Raw genomic sequence first — 6,000 nt, 5'->3', positions numbered from 1 at the left:
ATACCAACTGAGTCACGTGACTAGGAGCCCCCTACCTGCACGATCTGCTGCACTAAAAGAATACGACAGGGCTCTATGGAGAAACCATGACACTCCCCTGACTAAAAGTTGTTTCAAACGAAAACGGCTGGATGTCATTTTGCCAAATCAGCATGGCTGTGAGTGTGACCTGCCTGGTCTTGTGGAGACTGGGAGGCATGCAGGCATCGAGTCCTGGCAGGACCTGGAGAACCAGAAGAACTGCTTGTCTAATGGAGTGCACCTTGGTAAACAAAGCACAGAGCAGACTGGCACAAACATCACATTCATTCTCTTAGCCTGATCTTACTCATACTCAATTCTAACCCTAACCCTAACTCTAATCATAACCCTAACTTTAACCTAACTCTAATTCTAACCCTAACACTAACCCCAACCCTAACTAACCCTAACCCAACCCTAACATAACATAACATAACATAACATAACCTTAACCTTAACCTTAACCTTAACCTAACTCTAATTATAATTATAATTCTAACCCTCACCCTAACCTGTAACGCTTGGGTTCTCTGGCCCCGCCTGAGAACCACCCACCATTCTGACACCTGTCACTTGGCTTCCCTGTCACTTGTCTCCCTGTCACTTGTCACTTATTGTTTGGGTCTCCTGATTGGTTGTCACGTTGGTGCGCTTGGTATGTCTGGAATGTGGTCTTAGTTAAACCCCTGTCTTCCTACTTCCAGTTGTCGGATCTTCTCATTCTCCTGCAGAGTACACGGCGGTACCGCAGACACTGGACGTTGCTGTCATTATTGTTATCATTATTATATTCTCTCCTAGACGCCCTGCGTCAGTGTTACTATCTGTTGCAACTTGCTATTACTCTAGGTGTACCGTTCTACAAATAAAGAGAACCACCGTTAACGAGTAAACACCCTCTCTGCTTCTACTTATTACTCCACAACTGGAACCTACCTGTCTCCGTCGTAACACTAACCATAACCTAATCTAACCTAACCCTAACCGAACCTTACCTGATCTAACCTAACCATAACCTAATCTAACCCTAATCTAACTTTAACATAACTCTAATTCTAACACTAACCTAACCCTAACCCTAACCTAGCCTAATTCTAACCCTAACCCTAACCTAACCTTAACATTAACCTAACTCTAATTCTAACTTTAACCTTAACCTAATTCTAATTCTAATTCTAACTCTAACTCTAACCCTCACCCTAAACTTAACCTCTTAACCTGTTTAGTTTTCATTTTTGAGGACTACATACTTTTTTTGCAAACCAAAACAACATACTTTATACTTATAGCACATGCATGAGCCCGGGCCCCGTTCCCCGTACCTGGCTAACTGAGTTAGCCGGATAATTTCCAGCATAGCTTGACTTAAGCCGGACCTTTCTGTTCCCCGAAGTCGGATTTTGTGTTTCATTCAACCATAAAATTGAAGTGTCTATGCGTGGATTGTGGTTTTTGTGGATTATGAATTACGAGGAATCTGAGGATTGTTGAATTGTATCATTACTCACACGTTATTGTGATATTGTAACTGGGATTAAAATGTCTGATGAGAATGAGATGCGCTGTTTGGCGGATTTGAGCAATTGAATGAGCCGTTGACGTCACATTAATGCATTCGAGAATAAAGAGATAAAACTTCATTCAAAAGGAAAATATTCGAAACACGGGACTCTTGTATTGATGGATACACAATGGATATATCCCGTCTGGCACAGTGGTGCAACGGCTAGTGCTCACTCCTTTCAAGCTGACGACCCTAGTTCGAAACCCTGCGTTTCCAATATACTTTTTTTGGAATATAATATTAATGAATATACGCAAAAGTAGCCTAGTTTTAAGTTAAAATATTATAAATCTACATGCATTGAGGATGTCATTCTTTATATAGCTCTCAAAGTGCACCAAATTGAAGTATTTACATTGCAAAAAGAAGAAAATAAATTAGAAAAGACGGGGACTCGAACGCGGGTCGTCCGCCTCCGCGTGAAAGGCATAAGTACAAACCATCAGACCACGGTACCAGACAAATAAAACATCCACCATACATTCATCAATGGATAAGAGAGCCGTATCCTTATTCTGAAATAGTTGAACTAATTATTTTCGCTAGCAAGATCTCATTTGATTATTCAATCCATAAACCTACTGCCAGCAGGCACATTTAAAGAAATATAATCTGATTGATTGGGGTAATGAGGGACTTAAAATTAGCCTATAGATTATGCATTTAACTTGTCGGCGAGGCTATTGAGCCGTACTGTATTGTACCCATTCTGCAATCTGTTAATAAAGTTTTAAATCAATCAATCAATCAATGCCGTTAGAAAATCAGGATTTCTGCGATCGACTTCTGCTGTCTTTTCAGCTGAAGCGGCCGCGCGCAATTATCCTGAGTCTCAAGTCTGGTTCAAATGAACGAGACTGGATCAGCGTTCGAGGAACAGGAAAATCCCGGATTCAAACATCGGGTTAATTGAATCTGGATAATGGGACTCTTGATCGACTTAGTTGAACCAGGTACAGGGAATAGGGCCCTGGTCTCTTTTGAAAGATGACATTCGGAAGTTTCTGATTCCAGAAAGAAAATTCCCTTTTAGTGCTAATGAAATAATAGGAATACGAGAATAATAAGAGTAACATAGGTCTGAACTTGAGTTGTAGAAAAACTTGTTACTCAAGTTTTTCTGTAGTAGTTAGTAGTCCAGAGGTAGTATTTCCTGGAGGCTTAATAATCCATACAGATCCATAGCATGAAGCCTTGTGTAGTATATGTCCAAATTTCATAAAGATCCATTCAGAAATTAGTGATTAGGAGTGATTTTGGTAAACTGTGTTAAAAAAAAGAAACTCTGTTTTCTCAGACTTCAATTAATTCGGCAGTTTTTCTTTTCCTGTTTTCCCTCGTTAGTTTTTCACCTATATCCCTGATTCATACATCCTCACGTGGGGTATCATTGGAAAGCCACACTCATTGGCTACAACCCTCCACAATCATTTTCGAGATCGCCAAATGATTGACGGAACTAGAGCCCCATGAATCGGGAGTGGTATTTTGTGCAATACTGTGTACTTTGCACAAGCCTCAAATACCCGCATGTAACTCAAGAACCGCTGAACGGATTTTGTCGGATTTTGTCACTATCGACAGGCAACAAATAACTCTTCAATTCGATATATATATTGTATTACAGAATATGCACACCCGAGCCACTAGGGGTCGCCAAAGTGCCGGTGGGCAAATCGTCCTAAAAATGTGGGCCCTTGCATGTTAGAGATAGTTTGTCAGGAGTCAGAACAAGTAGTTAAATAGGTACACAGGTACACACACACACACACACACACACACACACACACACACACACACACACACACACACACACACACACACACACACACACACACACACACCTAAAGGATGACAAGGCTAGTGTGAGCAGGTCAGCAAGCTGTATCTGTGTTCCATAATTCATGTGTGTGTGTGTGTGTGTGTGTGTACCTGTGTTCCTTTTATCCAAAGTGCTCTACAATTTGTTACTCACATTTTACCCATTCACTCACACATTCACACACCGATGGCGGAGGCAACCATGCAAGGTGCCAACCTGCTCATCAGGAGAAATTAGGGGTTAAGTGTCTTGCTCAAGGACACATCGACACACTGCCCGGGAGGAGCGGGAATCGAACCGGGAACCTCCGGATTGCCAGACGACTGCTCTACCTCCCGAGCCACTGTTGTTGTTGTTGTTATAGTTGCTGTTGTTGTTATAGTTGTTGTTGTTGTTGTTGTTGTTATTGTTGTTGTTGTTGTTGTTATTGTTGTGATGATGAAGAACAGTGCTCTTAAATTGATTGATTGATTGAAAACGTTATTAAAGAATGGGTACAATACAGTACAGCTCAATACACACAGAGAAAGACTTTCGTCTTGTTTACACCAGGGTCCCCCATTTTCAATTCATCATGACATTTATGACACACGAGTCACGACATAGATATATATCATGATATTTATGACATAAATGAAGTACATGTCTACTACATAACACTGTGTTGTTGTTTATCGTTTTAGCCTTTTTTCTGCCATACTTTATTCACGTCTTCCCAGCACCGTTTCCTCCAACATATAAAAGCCAACGTCACAGTAAAAGAATAGGCTTCACAAACTCAACGTACAGGTCAGCAAGCAGGATGAAAGTGAGGCTTGAGCGCCCCCTGGTGTTCGCTGTGGGACATTACATGCAACATGAAGCGGTGCCTGTGAGAAGGCCTCGTTGCCAGTGGTGGAAAGTAACTAAGTATTTTTACTCAAGTACTGTACTTAAGTACAATTTCGAGCTACTTGTACTTTATGTGAGTGTTTTAATTTGAGAGAACTTTATACGTTTACTCATTTACACATTTCAAAGGACATTTATCTGAACCCATCAGTTAGTTACTTTGAAGAAAAAGATTTAGCATAGAAAACATGGTAAAAATGTATGAAGATTATATCCTTTCACATTTCAACTTCAAGAGGACATAATCAGAGCAGCATAACTGGACCACATACCAATTTAACATAATCTTTAATCAGAGCAACATAACTGGATGACATACCACTTTAACATATATAACCTTTAATCAGAGCAGCATAACTGGACCACATACCACTTTAACATAACATATAGATGTCAATGGATCGAGGCTTGAATGCTCCAAAGCACTGGAATACACAAACGTCATGTAGAATGCATACTTTTACTTTAGATACTTAAGTACACCACTGCTCATTGCCTCATCTTCATCTGCGAAACAAACAGAAACCACCATTAAAGGCCCAATCAGTGATCCAAAATTAAACAACTGGCTAGCCCCACCACAAAAAATAAGTAAATAGGAATATAGACATGCTTTCGTTCTTTAGTTCATTGACGTTCCTAATTTATGCAAATTACATGTCGTCAGCTTGTGACTGCAACTTGTTCCTGTTTGCGGACGACTCAGCCCTGCTGGTCTCTGACAAGAACAAGTTACAGGTTGAAAAAACCCTCAGCTCGGAACTAGGCAAAATCTGCATATGGCTCGCTGATAACAAACTATCATTACACATGGGCAAAACAGAGTCCATTCTCTTCGGTTCAAATAACAAACTCAGCAAGACCGACGGCTTCTCAGTTCTGTTTCATGCTAGCTTCCGCTCAGCGTCATAATGCATATATCTCGCTTCAGTGGATATGCACTGAATAAATTTCAAAATGTACCTTTACATACCGTCTGACCACACCCCCATCTGCTGCCTACATAAGCAGGGGTGGGGCCACACAGTCATCTCCTTCTCAAATTTCATCCACAATATAGTGCCTGTATACCAATCACTTGGCGAGGAAGAAAGTATTAGCTGGAGAAAGGAAGACAGAAGAACAAGGAGATACGTTGACATTATATCTTTATTTTCTCTCTCACTATTTTCGAGAAAATACGGCGATATTGTCTTCGTCACTGGAGTGTCTGGAAGATGATGATCATTCTGACCTCCACCGGCTTTTTCGTATTAGGGGCTCGCGCCGCTGACATGCTCCCCAACTGCAGTCCTCCTTGCTGCGGCTGGATGGGTTTGGCCCTCCGGCCATACAGCTGGACTGTGGGAAGCACCGGCTGTTGTGAGAAAGCGGTTGCTTCCAGGGTGGGGTAAGTACTGTTTTGCTTGCGAGCACTGGTTGTCGGTTTATGCTATGGGGGTTAGCTGACAATTTTACGAACGCAGACTCCGGACTAGGGTCCTCCGCTCGGCTTCTTAAGCGGCGGACGGAGGATCTTGGTCTGACGCCCATGATGGTCAACCTAGTGGGCCGCGACCAAGACCTGGGAAAAACCCGGGATTCTCTGGACGAGAGGATGCTTCTCTGTCCCGTGCAGGCCCCATCTTTCACATAAATGTGGAAGTACACCCTAACGAGGAAAAGTGGGCATAGGATCTTCTTTATCGGGAGTTCCATGCTC

Source organism: Notolepis coatsorum, assembly GCF_963971535.1.
Source record: "Notolepis coatsorum genome assembly, chromosome: 7".
Classification (NCBI taxonomy): domain Eukaryota; kingdom Metazoa; phylum Chordata; class Actinopteri; order Aulopiformes; family Paralepididae; genus Notolepis; species Notolepis coatsorum.
Note: the sequence above shows the minus strand (reverse complement) of the source record.